Below are 14,161 nucleotides of genomic sequence, written 5' to 3'. Positions count from 1 at the left end.
CACACAAGACCTGAGTAATATTCTGATGTATACTGTACAATCTAACAAATTTATTTGGGCAAAAGACTTTGTGGGCTAAAACCCACTTCATCAGCTGCATCTGATGAATTGGGTTTTAGCCCACGAAAGCTTATGCCCACATAAATTTGTTAGTCTCTGAGGTGCCACAAGGCCTCCCTGTTGTTTTTGCTGATACAGACTAACACGGCTACCACTGTGAAACTGTACAGTCTGTAATTCTGTGAAGGAGTGTAAAGCCTCTGGAAGGAGCTCTATAAATCTACTTAGTATTATGATTAACAAATGAGAGGTTTTATCAGCACAGAAGGTTGTGCTCACTGAAAGAGGTGGTGGCGGCGGCAGCAGCATGTGGAGAAAATGACTGAATTGTTACATTGAAAATCAGCTATTTGTGAACCTACCAAGATATAGCGATCAGCGTGTGCACAAATGTTTGTTGCATGGTGGACAACGGCGCTGCACTGGGTTTGTGTGTTCTTACCTATGCTAGAGGTCGAGCGTGGTGCAACACCTATTGGTAAGGTTACCCTAGAGTTTCCATTCTGAAGCCCCTTTAATTAGCAGGTTATAACTCTTTTCAAAGAGGTGAGGCCAGGGGTTCTCAAACTTCATTGCACCACGACCCCCTTGTGACAAATAAAAACAGGTTCCGAACTAGCCAAGGAATATGCTCCGGTATCCTCTGCACATGAGGTCGGCGTGATGACCCACTTAGTCAATGGTGCCTCCATCAGGCAATGGCGCATGTCGATGACAGAGTCAACTAACTAGATTTCATGGTGGCCTGCAGGGCCTTCATTCTGTTGATGCAGCTGCTGTTGGGTGACCCGGCAAGCACTGCAAACGCGAGAAGAACTTAGCCGAGTTTCATAGTTTAAAAGACAGAGGGTGCGGTGGAGTGAAATTCACCTCCATGGAGAGGGCTAGCATCTTCTTCTGCACCATTTACATTGCTGTGAGCACCTCTGGAACCCCAGCCATGGCGCATAAGCAGCATCGTATATCACCTGGGTGAGATTCTATATGCAGCAGGGTCTGCTTATACACCTGTGAGTGGTGCCCTAGAAACCTAAGATTAACCCAAGCCAACGGTTAGCGTTGGGGATAGAATCCCAGTCCTCTGCTCTAATCAATAGCCAAGCCTGCCTCTAACGTAGTGGTGGTATCCCTATAAAGCTGTTTTTTTTTTTAAAATAGCTTAGTGTGGCCCTTATCCTCTCCGATCAACTTTCAGTGCATGTCAAATGTGATTTCCCATAAAAGCCCCAATGCTTTAGGATCTGGGTGCACTTAATTCATGCCTGTCAGCATGGAAGAGCTATTATCCCCATTCTACAGCTGCAGAACTGAGGCCGAGAAAGGCTAAGGTCAAATCAATCGGAGCGAGGTGCAGTTGAAGATCCCGCTGGGTGCCTATCCGCATTTGTAGGCTCCTAAATAAAAACTGGGTGCTAAGGGTATGTCTACACAGCATGGTGGACCTGGACTCACATTTGCACCCCCAATCATCCACCTGCAAATCTGTATAACTTGGGTCAGCAAGCACCCAGGGCTTGAGGAAAGGGGAGGGTGGCGCAGAGCCGCAGTCCCGCTGAGACTCTGGGCCCAGCCTTGTCATTTCGCAGGGTGGACACGGCCCCAGCCGCCGCCTGGGGCCAGAAAGCCTGGGTAGCTGCAGCCTGGAGGTGTGAGACCCGGCTCCAGCACCTGGAAAGCCCAGGTGTACCATGCAGCAGTGGAAACGAAGTCCACCAGCCTGGGTCCCCTAGAGCCGGGTTTACAGGGCAGCCGAGACCGCCCCCGAAGGAGCGACTTGCCCGGGGCCGCCGTGGCGCTGGCAGGATTCGAATCCAGGCCGCCTGCACCCCCGTCACGTGTCCTAAACCGCATCGGGCCCCGGGGGGGGGCGGGTAACCGGGGCGCTGTCGGTTCGAGGCGGCAGCTGCGCCGCTCCACGCCAACGCCTCGCGCGGCTGGAGGGGGTTCACCAGCGGCCAAAAGGGACCGCGGCTAATTGCGGGGGGGGCGGCCGGGGCTTGCCGGGGAGGGAAGAGTTACAGGGAGGAAGCCAGGGCACGTCCCACCCTCCGCGCCTCTCCCCGGCTCTGTTAGGCTGCGGGCTGGCGGGGGCTGGGCCGGGGGCTGGCGGCTCTTTGCCGCAGGAAGGGGGGGGGAGCGCGGCCGCGCGCGGGGAGAGGCGCCGAGACCCCCCCCCCCCCCGCTCTCGGGCTGCGCGGGGGCCGGCCGGGACCGGCCGAGCGGCTGCCGCCCTGCACGCAGCGCGGTCCACTGGTTCGTGGGAGGCGGCCGCTCCCCGGGCCGCTCCGGCGCGTCCGGCCCTTGTAACCCGTCCGGAGCCTGGATCCAGGCAGCGCCGCAGCCTGCCTGCCAAGAGTAAGGCGGGGGGCTCCTACCTTTCCCCCACGCGCGTGCATTTGGGGGGGGCCTGGGGGGGGGTGGCTGGCCGTGGCAAGGCACCTCGATACAGTCGCTGGTGCATCCAGGAAAATTGCCTGGGGGGTGCAAATCGGGTGCATCTTGGAAAACCTGTAAGGGTGGGGGGGGGGTAAGGGGGGATGGGTTTATGGGGCAGCACCCTGGTGGTAGCCATCAAATCAAACACTTTGGGAAGGGGCGGGAGGGTGGAGGATTTGGAGACCAGCTGCGGTTTCTGCTTTGGCGAAAGGTTGGTGTGTGGCTAAGGTAACACATCGTGGGTTGGTTGGGTTGGTTTTTTTTTTTTTTACTCTGCTGGGCCCATTTGGAAACAACCAACCACCCAAAATATAAAGTGTGGGTGGGGTGGGGTGGGGTGGGGGGGGGGGGGGGATGGACTGCTTGTCAGGGGTGGTTGGTGTCCGTGTTTGCGATGATGCCACGAGTGGGGTTCAGTCCGGCAAGGGAGATGCTGACATGCGGGTGATTAACGTGCGCTAACTGTGAATTATGTCATCTGCCTCTTGTGCACTGTGTGAGACTTCAGCAGCAGCGGGGGGGGGAGAGGGGGGAGCGCTCAGGGCCTGCTCCTTTTGCAATACGGTATTTTAATCCAGCAGAGCAGGGATGATTTAACAAGGCTCTAGAATATAGATTTGGGGAGGACCCCAAACCTCTCTGATATCTGCCTTACTAGTCCAGTTAATAGTCTGGGTGTCGGGTCTGCTAGTTTTTTAATCCCTTGCCTACTGGGAACCCCAGTAGACCATGGGAGCACCTGCACCCTCCTAGTCCTGTTTGAAACCAGCGAGCTCCGCAGCTGGGGTCAATCCATGGAGTTCTGGATCTGGCCCTATATGGGGGCATTGGAACAATTTGTAGAGTGGGGTTGCTGAAAACCATTGAACAAAACTGTAAACCCTGTAGATGATGGGAGCCGTGCATTTGATGGCTATTATTGCTTCAAGCCAGGGGGTGCTGCTGCGGCTGCACCCCCTAGTTCCAGCTCCCCTCCCCTTTACCCCCTACGTGTCAAGGAGAAGCAAATATAAGTTGCTGCCCCGAGTGGATGCTTGCCTTCCATGTCTCCGCTGCTCTGCTTGGTATGGGCAGGTGGCTGGGCTTGGCATGAGTTCCCAGCTTGGTTTCAGAGCTGATCTCCCCAGGAGAGAGCAGGGCAGCAGCCTGACTGCACGGGAGCAGGCAGAGAGAGAAGCGAGCGCTGCTGTGGCTTGCTCCTGCTCGCTTTCACGCCACCCCCGGCTCCCTGCATGATGTCCGCACTGGCTGGGGCACCCAGGTCAGCTGCAGATGAGCAGAGGGGAGCCCCCTCTTCTGGCATTCCCAGTGCACATGGGACGGGGGGGGGGAGTTGGGGGAGGGGGGACGGACGGACGGCGACTTAATGCCAGACTGCAGGGCCTTGAGAGCTGCGATCTCTGTGGCTATGAGAGAGAGGAGCTGGAGATCACCCTTGTCAATATGCAGGCTTGCTGCAGCCAGCTCATCTCCCCAGATCTAGCACCGCTGGCTTGTGTAGTAAGCACCAGCAGCAGGATTTGGTACCACCTTGCTGCCACTCATAGCCAGCATCAGTGCCTTGGTGGGGGAGGGGGAAAACTTGACCGATTTTTAAACCATCCTGAGTGGCTCACGTTCTGCCACGGGGCAGAAGGTACGTTCAGAAAGGGAGCTAGACTCTTTGGTAAACTACCCATCTAGCCTGAATAAGGGCAGGCGTAGATCAAGGAAAGGCCTCCTATGGTTACAGATCACGGTCTGTCAGGCCAGCTGGCTTGTAAACTCCTTCAGGCAGGGACTAAGCCTTGCTCTGTGACCTGTGCATGCTGTCACTGACTAGTAAATGATCAAAAGCCCATGACTGGGGCGCACACTGTTGATAAGTGCAAATCATGAGCTGTTAAGTTGAAAGAATCCTTGACACTTACGAATATCCTGCCTTTAGGATCCTGCATTTAGGGCTGTTGACGATCCCGAGGAAAGAGGGCTGTGAGAATAGTGTACGAGTGCCATTTTTGGGGTGTATGCTAGGTGTGTCTTCCATCATTGTGGGCCACTTACAACCTAGGGTGGGGGGGTTTACCCTATGTTATAAGTAGATAAATGAGAACAGGCAGGTTGTGTTCCAGATCCTGATCTCAGCAAATGGGGCTATTCTGTATTTACACAGAATCTGATGGCCCCTTTAATTGAGAGCGTGAGGGATTATGCTAGCAATGTATTTTATTTAACATTGGGAGTAACTGAGCTAAATTTGAGCAAGAGCCTGGGCATCAGAGCTCCTGGGCTCTATTCCTAGCTCCGCCATTGACTCACTGTGTGACCTTAAGTAAGTCACTTTGCCTTTCTGTGCCTCAGTTTCACCATCCATAAAATACTTACCTACCTCTTCTGGGTGTAACGTTACTATTTATTTGTAGTACAGAAATCTCTAGAGGCTTCACTCAAGGATCAGGGACCCATTGCACTAGGCGTTGTAATTAATACTTGCTTTTGAGATCTTCAGATGGAAGATGGTATCAAATATTTGTTAATAAAAGGACGATCGACTCCCCACCAAGCAGTGGAATGGTGTCGATATTTCAGCTCGTCTGTTCTGTGTAGGTTCTCCTTCTGCGCTCATCACTATGGTATCTGAGGACCTTCCAGGAGCGCATTAAGCGATGTGACTAACATCTGTCACATGTGGTTCATTCTCTCTCTTGTCCTCTCCCCAGGGGGAGAATTGTGTATGCAGTGTAGTGTTGTTGCTTGTTTATATATGCGCACAGTGCTAGTGGCGATATGATTTCACATGCCCCTATATAGAATGCGACAATATCATCTGAGTTCAGCTTACTTGTGGAATTATTTCCTTGAAACATTTGAAGACCGTTCTTTGGAAAACAGAGGGTACAGTTATAGGCCATGGTCCTGCAACCCTCTTACACATGAGTAATTCTTCATCAGTGACACCAGGGCTCCTATTTGGGTAAGGAAAGGTTTACTCATGTCAACGAGGCATGCTGGATAGGGCTCATATGTTTTCTTTCTCTGGTAGGCCCTGTAAATTCACAAATACATTATCCAGATGGAGAGACCTGGTTCAATGGTCCAGAGGTTAGGAAACTTGCTAAGGGCGTGGGAGAGAGGGGTTCAATTCCCTGCTCTGCCATGGACTTCCTGTGTGACTATCAGCAAGTCACTTAGCCTTCCCGAGCCTCAGTTTCCCCAGCCGTAAAAGGGGGTGATAGCAGCGCCCTACTTCACAAGGGTGTTATGAAGATAAATACATTAAGATTATGAAGCACTTTGAGACTTACTGATAAAAGGTGCTAGATTAGAAATAGGCATTATTCAGAGTAATTGGAGGGGAGTAAGTATAACTTTGATAGTTGAAAGTGGATGTTTAATTTTAAGACTGGCCAGATAAAAATCATCATGCAACGAACAAGCTAGTGGGTACCTGCCCCCTAATGGATGAACTTGGAATTGCTCACTTTAGCCAAGGCCCTATCTTGCTGATTGTTAGCAGAGATTCCCCTTTAGCTCAAGTGGATCTGAGTTCTGTCCCTGTGAATACCGTGAAGCCCAAGGGTGTGGAACAGCGTATGGAGGGGACCATATGTGGGGGGAGGCCTTACCACTGCCCTCCACTTCCTGGGACTCCACAAAGGGATCTCTTTGTATGGTCTGGGTGTGGGCAGGGGAGAGGAGCAGAGACAAGGTAAGCCCAGGGTGGAGAATGGGCAGTTCTGAGGGTGAGGCTGGACACATTGTACGCTCTTCATCCCACCCTCACGGGGCCTTGTGGCAATGATCCTGAGAAGGCTCTTTACGGCGTCTCCATGCTAAGGAAGCCCCCTGTGAGGACAGTCCCATGGGCCCCCATAACCAAGAGAACCCTGGAAGCGAGGCTTGGAGCGGAGCTGGCTCCAAGGGCCACAGAAGCTAGGACAGCATCACAAGCTCTTATTTACTGCAGGACCCTGGGATCTGCCGGGGAGGGAGTCGTCATGGCTTGTTCTGTTGTGGGTGGGGATATCCCAGAAAATGGAGTGAGCTCCTGAGGGGAGTTCTGGTGGGTTGGGGGATCTGGCCTTGATAGAACTGCTAGAGAGACCTGGTTCTCCAGGGGGATGTCGCCATCCCAGGGTCCAATCCTGCAGCCCTCTTGCCATGAGTTGGGACTGCAGGAGTGGGTCCATGGCTTGCAAACTCCAAGGAGGAGGGGGTGCGAAATGCAGGTGGCTTGTTTGAACATCCCAGGGAAAAGGGGCTGAGAACTTCTAAACTGAGCAACTTCACGACAGGGAAAGATCAGGGTTGAAACTGCACCATTGGAGCTGTTAGAAGGGGTGACATTTTACCGGTTTTAATAGGAGGAGAAAGGGGCACGGACTCTTGAGGGGAAGCACAGACACTGACGATATGCAAAGAGCTGTCAAATGCATCCAGGAAATAAATGGGGGGGGGGAAAAAGAGAGGGATATTTTTTTCCCTCTAATCATGCTCCGTTACAGTCATCCTGTTTGTTACTTGGCACAATAGCAGGTAAATTTTAATAACAGATGTGTCCAAAATATGAAAAGGGGCACCTCTCTGAGACTCTGGGTGCCCCTGCCCCAAATGATTAAACTAAAATGAGATCTCCCACAAACCCCCGAGCTCTCCCCATGTCACATACACATTGGATTTCTCCGTGGGAAGTGTAAATTCTGGGTTGGGGTCCCTTCAATTCTCACACATCTCTGAGGGTAAACTGAGGCCTGGAGAAGTGAAATGACTTGTCCCCCAGGTCACAAAGCAGACAGGTAAGGATCTGAGATGCTATACTTGCTCTGGGACCCATAGAGCCAAACCCAGCCAGTTTGGCTCCGCTCCAGGCAAATTCAGATGGGAAATTTAGGTGCAGTTTTTTTTAACACTGAAGGTAATTGTTCCAGTGGTCAGTTTGCCAAGGATTGTGGTGACTTTCCCATCACTGGCAATGTTTAAATCAAGACTGGATGGTTTTCCTAAGAGATCTGCTCTAAGCATTGTTTTGGGGAGTTCTCTGACCTCTGTTATACAGGAGATCAGATGAGATGAGCACACTGGTCCCTTCTGGATCTATGAATCAAAGCCGTTTGGGTCTCATAGCTGGGACTAGAGCCCTGGAGTCCCTGCTCTTGCTCCTTGAACGCAGGGCTGCATTACAAGCTGTTTGCCCTCAAGTCAGCGAGTGTTCAGAGCCCAGAGTTCGGCCCCACTCGGCTCCATCTTCTTAGAGCTTCCGCTGGCTTAACCAGCTCCCAGGCAATCCCCCTGGGGGCAGGAGAATCCCTGGGTAGCCTAGAGCTGGCCAAAGCAGCCCCACAACACCCTGGTTGTTGGCCCTCTAGTACAGTGGACGTGGCTAGGACTTTCCCGTGCACTCTGGCTAGTCCCAGTTGATGAAATCGTGGGGCCACAGGCAGCTGGGTGCAAGTTAAAGCGGCCCTGAGTCCGAAGCAATTCAGCACCTTGTAGGATGAGGCCTGTCTGTGGTGTGTAGCCGTCCCCTGCGGTGCTCAAAGGAGCTTTCGGTGGGAATTTTAGATGCAGATGACCAGATTATTACCCGAGCTGTGGCGGTCGTGGCTCAGTGTTCCAAGAGAAGGAAAGCAAAGGTATCCCAGCGATACTGAACTGATCAGGTGTTCAGTGGGCTTCTTGTGTGAGGCCATTTAGGAAAGGGATTGTCTCCATTTAGCTCCATCCATGTTGACCCCGATGCTCCCTGGAAAGTGAACATAACAAGCCTTAAAGGGAGGATTACGGCAATGGATCTTCAGTGCCCCTCCGCGACTAGGAGAACGTTCGTTCATTTGATCAGATGGCTTAGCATCCTGCTTGTTGTGGCAGGCCCGCTCGGTGGCAGGTCGGGGGTCTTCTAAGGGGAAACCCAGGTGCTGCCGGAAGTGGTCTGGGCGGTGGGTCGCTCGGTGGTGCTCTTCCCTCTGTCTGTGACGCTGCAACACAGCTGGCATTGTGCTCGAGGGACTGTGCCCCTCGAGGTGACCTCTTGCTGATGGCTGGGTGAGCTGGGGAATGGAAGCCTAACAGGCATCCAGACTCCCCAGGGATACGTTGCAAGGGTAGGCTATTGGCATGGCCACTCTGGGTTTTTCCATTCTGCCTCCTGGAATCCCTTCCCACAGTTTCAGTGGGCTACGGCATTCTTCTCCTCTTGGCCTCTGTATGACCTAGAGCTGCTGTGTGCAGTTACACAGCTGCCGTGTTCCACCCCAGAAATGGCTGCATTTTGGTGGTAGGTGAAATGATTGTGTGTGTGTGTGTGTTATATACACGCCAGTTTGTGATGCAGCAGTAAAGGTTGAGAGACACACACCATATCTGAGACAAAAGCAAAGAAATGAAAAATTAACCCACATAAGAGTCCATATCACTGCAGCAACAGCACCCCAAAGGCCACACACCATACCCTTAACTCTGCCCCTTAGGGATGCCAGTCTTCCTTCATTCCCCTCCCCAGATCTCTCTTCCAAATCCACCAGATCTTCCAAAAAGCAATCCCGGATGGTTCTTAGGCCTTCTGAATGCAAAGGAGGGTAGAATGCCCTAGTAACTTGTTGGATTGAATTCTGCCATCTAAATCTAACACCAGGAAGAACACAACTCAACTCCCAGATCCTACCTTGAGTTTTCAATGTCTGCAATTCGATCATGCTCCCCCACAGAAACTTCTACTGAGAATCCGAGCACATGTACTGTGGAAGGTGTTGCAAGATGACAAAAGATTTCAGTACAGCTGAATGGTCGCTGAGAGAGGATAGCAGGACTCCCAACAAATCACGGAGGAGAGTGGCTGATGTCCATTAGTGTTTCTATCTCAGTGGAATAGGACAGAGAGATTCACAAACTCTTTCCTAGCATGGAGCCCGTCTTATTAGAGAGAATGCTTAGTAGACCAACTCCCCCCTCTTGTGATCAAATAACATCCCTGACCCAATCCCAATAATTCCTTACATGGAAGCAGGTTTAATAATCGTGAGTCCGTATCCTCACACTCATGAGATCATCTTCAATCAGAAAGGTTGGCCTTTTCTTTACCCATTTTTCCCCCTTTCTTTCCCCCCGCCTTTAGGATGTGCTTGCTTCTTGTTTTCGAGCTCTTTTTCTGCAGTTACTCGCCCTTGTGGCTATCTGTTTCTTAAATGAAAGCTGACGTGGAATCCTGCTAGTGCATGCAAACCGCTGGGGCTTCCAGAAAAACACTAAAAATCGTGAGGCTCCTGATTAAGTTGCAAGAGTTGGCAACACCGTGTAGGAAAAGGAGATATTTTTAGTTGTCTTTTAATGTGATGAAGCAGCATATAAAAAGGACATTAGCACCTTGTGGCCTGCCAACATTTCCTGGTCTATGGACCACAGCTCGAGACCCTCTGGAATAGCAGATGCGGGGGAAAGGCATGGCTTTGGGACTATAGGTGGAGAATAAGACTGAATTTTCTTACAAAGGCTGATCACAGCTTTCATGTGCCCCAGGGCTCTCCATTGGATGGAAGGTCAAATCTAATCTGCATTGCCCTCCAGTGTGTGGAGGCCTGCAAGGAATCTATTACCCCAATATTACTCCTAGCTACTCAAGGACCTCTCTTAGCTCAAGTAGCAGGGTCCTGAATCACTGGAGCGGAATGCTTTGGGTTGTACATCCCATGAAGCATGTGTGCAGTAGCGCTTAAAACCAGGATGCCTGTAGAGATGCAGCCACAGGTTCATTATACTGTCTTCGATAGCTAAACTGAGTTTCACCGCCAAAGAGCCGACCTCTGTTTCACTTCAACAGGGCAACTCCCCAAGGCTGCTTCTAGCAGATGCTGGCAGGTAGTCTGAACTGCACTGTGCTTTTGAGATTCACTGGGGCAAAGATAAAGCTCTCGCTACTCTTGCTGACAGTACAGGCCAGCAGTGTATGAACAGATAAGTAGCCCCGGCTTCTTTTAGATTCTCGGGGCCAAATCCTGATCTTGATTACGCTGGTGTAGATCTGAAGTAATTCTGTCACTGATAGAACAGAGACCCTTTGTCTTACTTTGTACCCAACTGGGAAGAAATGTGATCTTATTATTAACACACTCTGCTCTTCCCACAAACAATCTTACAAATATTTATTAGCTGGTGAAATTATTTGGCAGCACCAAAGCCAGTTTAGGTAATGCTAGAAGCTTTTAACTAGATGTGTCATGAATTACCCAGTTCCATTGGTACGTGGCCCAGTGACATGTTTTCCTGTGGAATCAAAACAGCAGAAATAATGATCCGAGCCAGGAAAAACAAGGATCAGCAATTTCTTCTCTTTTGTGTCCATCACCTAGTGAATGCCGGTGGAAATTGGTTCCATGCAGCTGGTGATGCAAACAGATCAACCTCTACAAGATCCTTATCTGCTGGGGTATAAACCACTAGGAATGGCTTTAGTTTTGTAAGAGAGGTAATAGAAGAGGCCCGGACGCAATAGATGCAATTTCATATTGTAGTGAACTGGCTAGCATGTATGAGTATGCTGCTGCTGTACTCTGTTGGATAGACTCAGAAGTGCTGGACTCTGTGTGTCACAGGCCCTGTACTGCTAGGAGATTCTCCTATAGGTCAAGTAGTAGGGATTTCTTGTTGCAGAGTTCTCCAGATTAGTGTCACTATTGCCTTGTCCCCCTACCTCATCCCACTGTTGTTGTTGGAACCCCTTGTCTCTTGCCACATGATAGGGTTGCAAGCTCTTTGGGACAGAAACAGTCTTTTATTGCATATTTTGTACAGTGCCTAGCACAATGGGTCCCTGATTCCTGATTGGGAATATAGTACAAATGGTAAATGAATTTCCAGGCAGTGGGAGATCCCTCCACCAGTTGGGGCCTTCCATTCTGCAGTCCATTGGTGTGTTCCACCATGCTTAACTCCACATCTGATAGCATCCAAGCAGGATGGAACACTGCAGGAAGTATTCATGACATTTGGGTCTAGTCTTGTCTAGTGGTTAGAGCAAGCAGCTAGTCATTTTGACTCGTGCCCCTGGTTCTGCCACTGTCTCTCATCTAAACTACTCTGTATTTCAGCTGCCTACTCTGTAAAACAGGTAGAACTCACAGGGATGTTTTATCAAGTGTATTATATTAGCACCTAGGGGCCCCAACTGAGAGCAGGACTCCATTGTGCCAGGCACTGTACAGAAAGACATACAGTAAGAGGGTACTGCCCTGGAGACCATGCAATCAAAATCAAATAGTAGAAAGGAAGTACCATTAGCCACATTTTATAGATGGTGAAGTGAGGCACAGAGGGACTTGCCCAGGGACATCCAGGAAGTCTGTTGCAGAGCTGAGAATTGAACTCGCATCTCCTGAATCCCCGGTCAGTACCTTATCCAAAGACCATCCTTCTCCTCAGGGATGATTAATACTTCCACAGGGCTTAACATCAGGGGATTTCAATATAAACTGCAACTCTGATTGGATGCTACAGAGCAGCTCCATTGCCTGTCTGAAAACACTGGCATGCTCGTGTGCAACAAGGGGACAGGTGATGCATCCGCAAACAAGTCGGTGCGCTTGTAAACACAGTGTGGAGGAGGCAGCTGTGGAGAGCACGCTGGCCTGTGGATGCCCAGATGGTGGATTCTTGGCTGTCTAATACTAATCTCTGGCTGCTGGAGCAGGGCGTTTTGTCTTCCAGAAGGTGGTTCTCTGCAGGTTTTGGATTTTTGCACCAGGCAAATTGCTTTCATCACCATCCGGCTGCTCCACCATAGTCCGCTCCGCTCCACCTTTCAGGCATGGTTCCTTGAGCTGTGACATTTCCTCTGACCCCCTTCCCTTCAAACACAGGGCATGTGGGGAGCTCTGCAAGGAGATGTGACTGTTGCCTTTGAGAAGCCGCATTCGCAAAGATCATGTCTGTGCGGGAGGAGGGGAAGCCGGCTCTCCAGGAGCCAGTGGGTCCCTCTCCGGGGCTTAGACTTTACAGTCACTGCTGGCAGTCGGCCCATCCCACGAGGCTTTAGACCTGTTGGACCTGAATCTGGTCTCTCACTGGTGCAAATCAGGAGTCGCTCCATCCCAGGGAGTCTGGATCAGGCCCACTATGGCGTTTCTGAGAGGGGTGCGAAATCTTTGGTTATTTTCACTATTGGTTGTCCCTGGTGGACTGGAATGAGCCAGCCACTTCTTTCTGAGTTACTGGGCCAAACTCATCCCTGGTGGATCTCCATTGGATTTGATGCAGTTGCACCAGCTATGGGCTGGGCACAAACTCCCCCAGTCAGTATCTATCTTCCTGTTAGGGACAGACAAGGGGCCGAAGAAAGGCGCTCTTGAACCCGCTACCGCACAGAAACCTTCTCTTCGGCTCCTTCAAACTTCCCACAGTATCTGTCCTTCCACAGGAGAATGCAAAGGACTCTCGTGGGAGCGCTGTGCAAAGATTCCCGGTGGGGGTGAGATTACAGGAACCACACGCTTTCCCAGCCCTGCCTGCCTTGCTGCATCACAGCTGTAGCAGGTGTCAGCAGAGCAGGTGTTAGTCTGGATCCGCAAAAAGAAAAGGAGGACTTGTGGCACCTTAGAGACTAACCAATTTATTTGAGCATAAGCTTTCATGAGCTACAGCTCACTTCATCGGATGCATTCAGTGGAAAATACAGTGGGGAGATTTATATACACAGAGAACATGAAACAATGGGTGTTACCATACACACTGTAATGAGAGTGATCAGGTAAGGTGAGCTATTACCAGCGGGGGCGGGGGAGGACCTTTTGTAGTGATAATCAAGGTGGGCCATTTCCAGCAGTTGACAAGAACGTGTGAGGAAAAGGTGGGGGGGGAATAAACATGGGGAAATAGTTTTGCTTTGTGTAATGACACCTCCACTCCCAGTCTCTATTCAAGCCTAAGTTAATTGTATCCAGTTTGCAAATTAATTCCAATTCAGCAGTCTCCCGTTGGAGTCTTTTTGTTGTAATATTGCGACCTTTAGGTCTGTAATCGAGTGACCACAGAGCTGTAGCCGGGGAATCCCAGGACAGATTGACCCCTGAGCTTGACCTCTCCAGTGCCCCGAGTGCCGAGTAGTGTTCAAGCAGTGCCGTGCTGCTCTTCAGCCGGTTGGGCGCCTGTCCTCCTGGTTGATTTCTAAGCATTGCTAGCGGGAAAGCCCCACGGCGTACGGGCAGCATCACAGCATGGCTGTCCTTTTAAAGGGGAAAGCGACATTGTGAATTCACCTCCCTGGGTAGGCAAGATGAAATGGGTCCTGGGTTCGGACCGCTGGGATCAGTGAGAGAGGGGGAGAGAAACTTCAGCGCAGGCCTGGAGAAGGCAGCTCAGGGCTGCAGAGTGAGGGAGGGTCCTGCAGGAGATCCCGAGCTGTCAAGAGAGCAGCAGAGGGGATCTGCCTGCTGCCCTCTCTGAGCCGGAGAGAGGACAACCCAGGGAATTGCTGGATCCTCTCCTGGGAGGAAGGAAGGACTCCAGGTAGAAAGGCCTGAGGGTGGCTGCTTGACTGATGAAAAGTCCCAGGACTGGCAGAAAGTGAGTATTGTGGTGCTGGACTTTATTTTGGGATTTTGAGGATTGTTCTGAAGTGTTTGTTGTTAAACCAGCCCCAGGCAGGGATCTTCTGAGCTCCAAGAAAGCCTTTCTGGATTAATGCCAGGGACCTGAGAGG

The sequence above is a fragment of the Lepidochelys kempii genome, chromosome 4 (assembly GCF_965140285.1).
Source record: "Lepidochelys kempii isolate rLepKem1 chromosome 4, rLepKem1.hap1, whole genome shotgun sequence".
NCBI lineage: Eukaryota > Metazoa > Chordata > Testudines > Cheloniidae > Lepidochelys > Lepidochelys kempii.
This window is presented reverse-complemented; position numbering follows the sequence as displayed.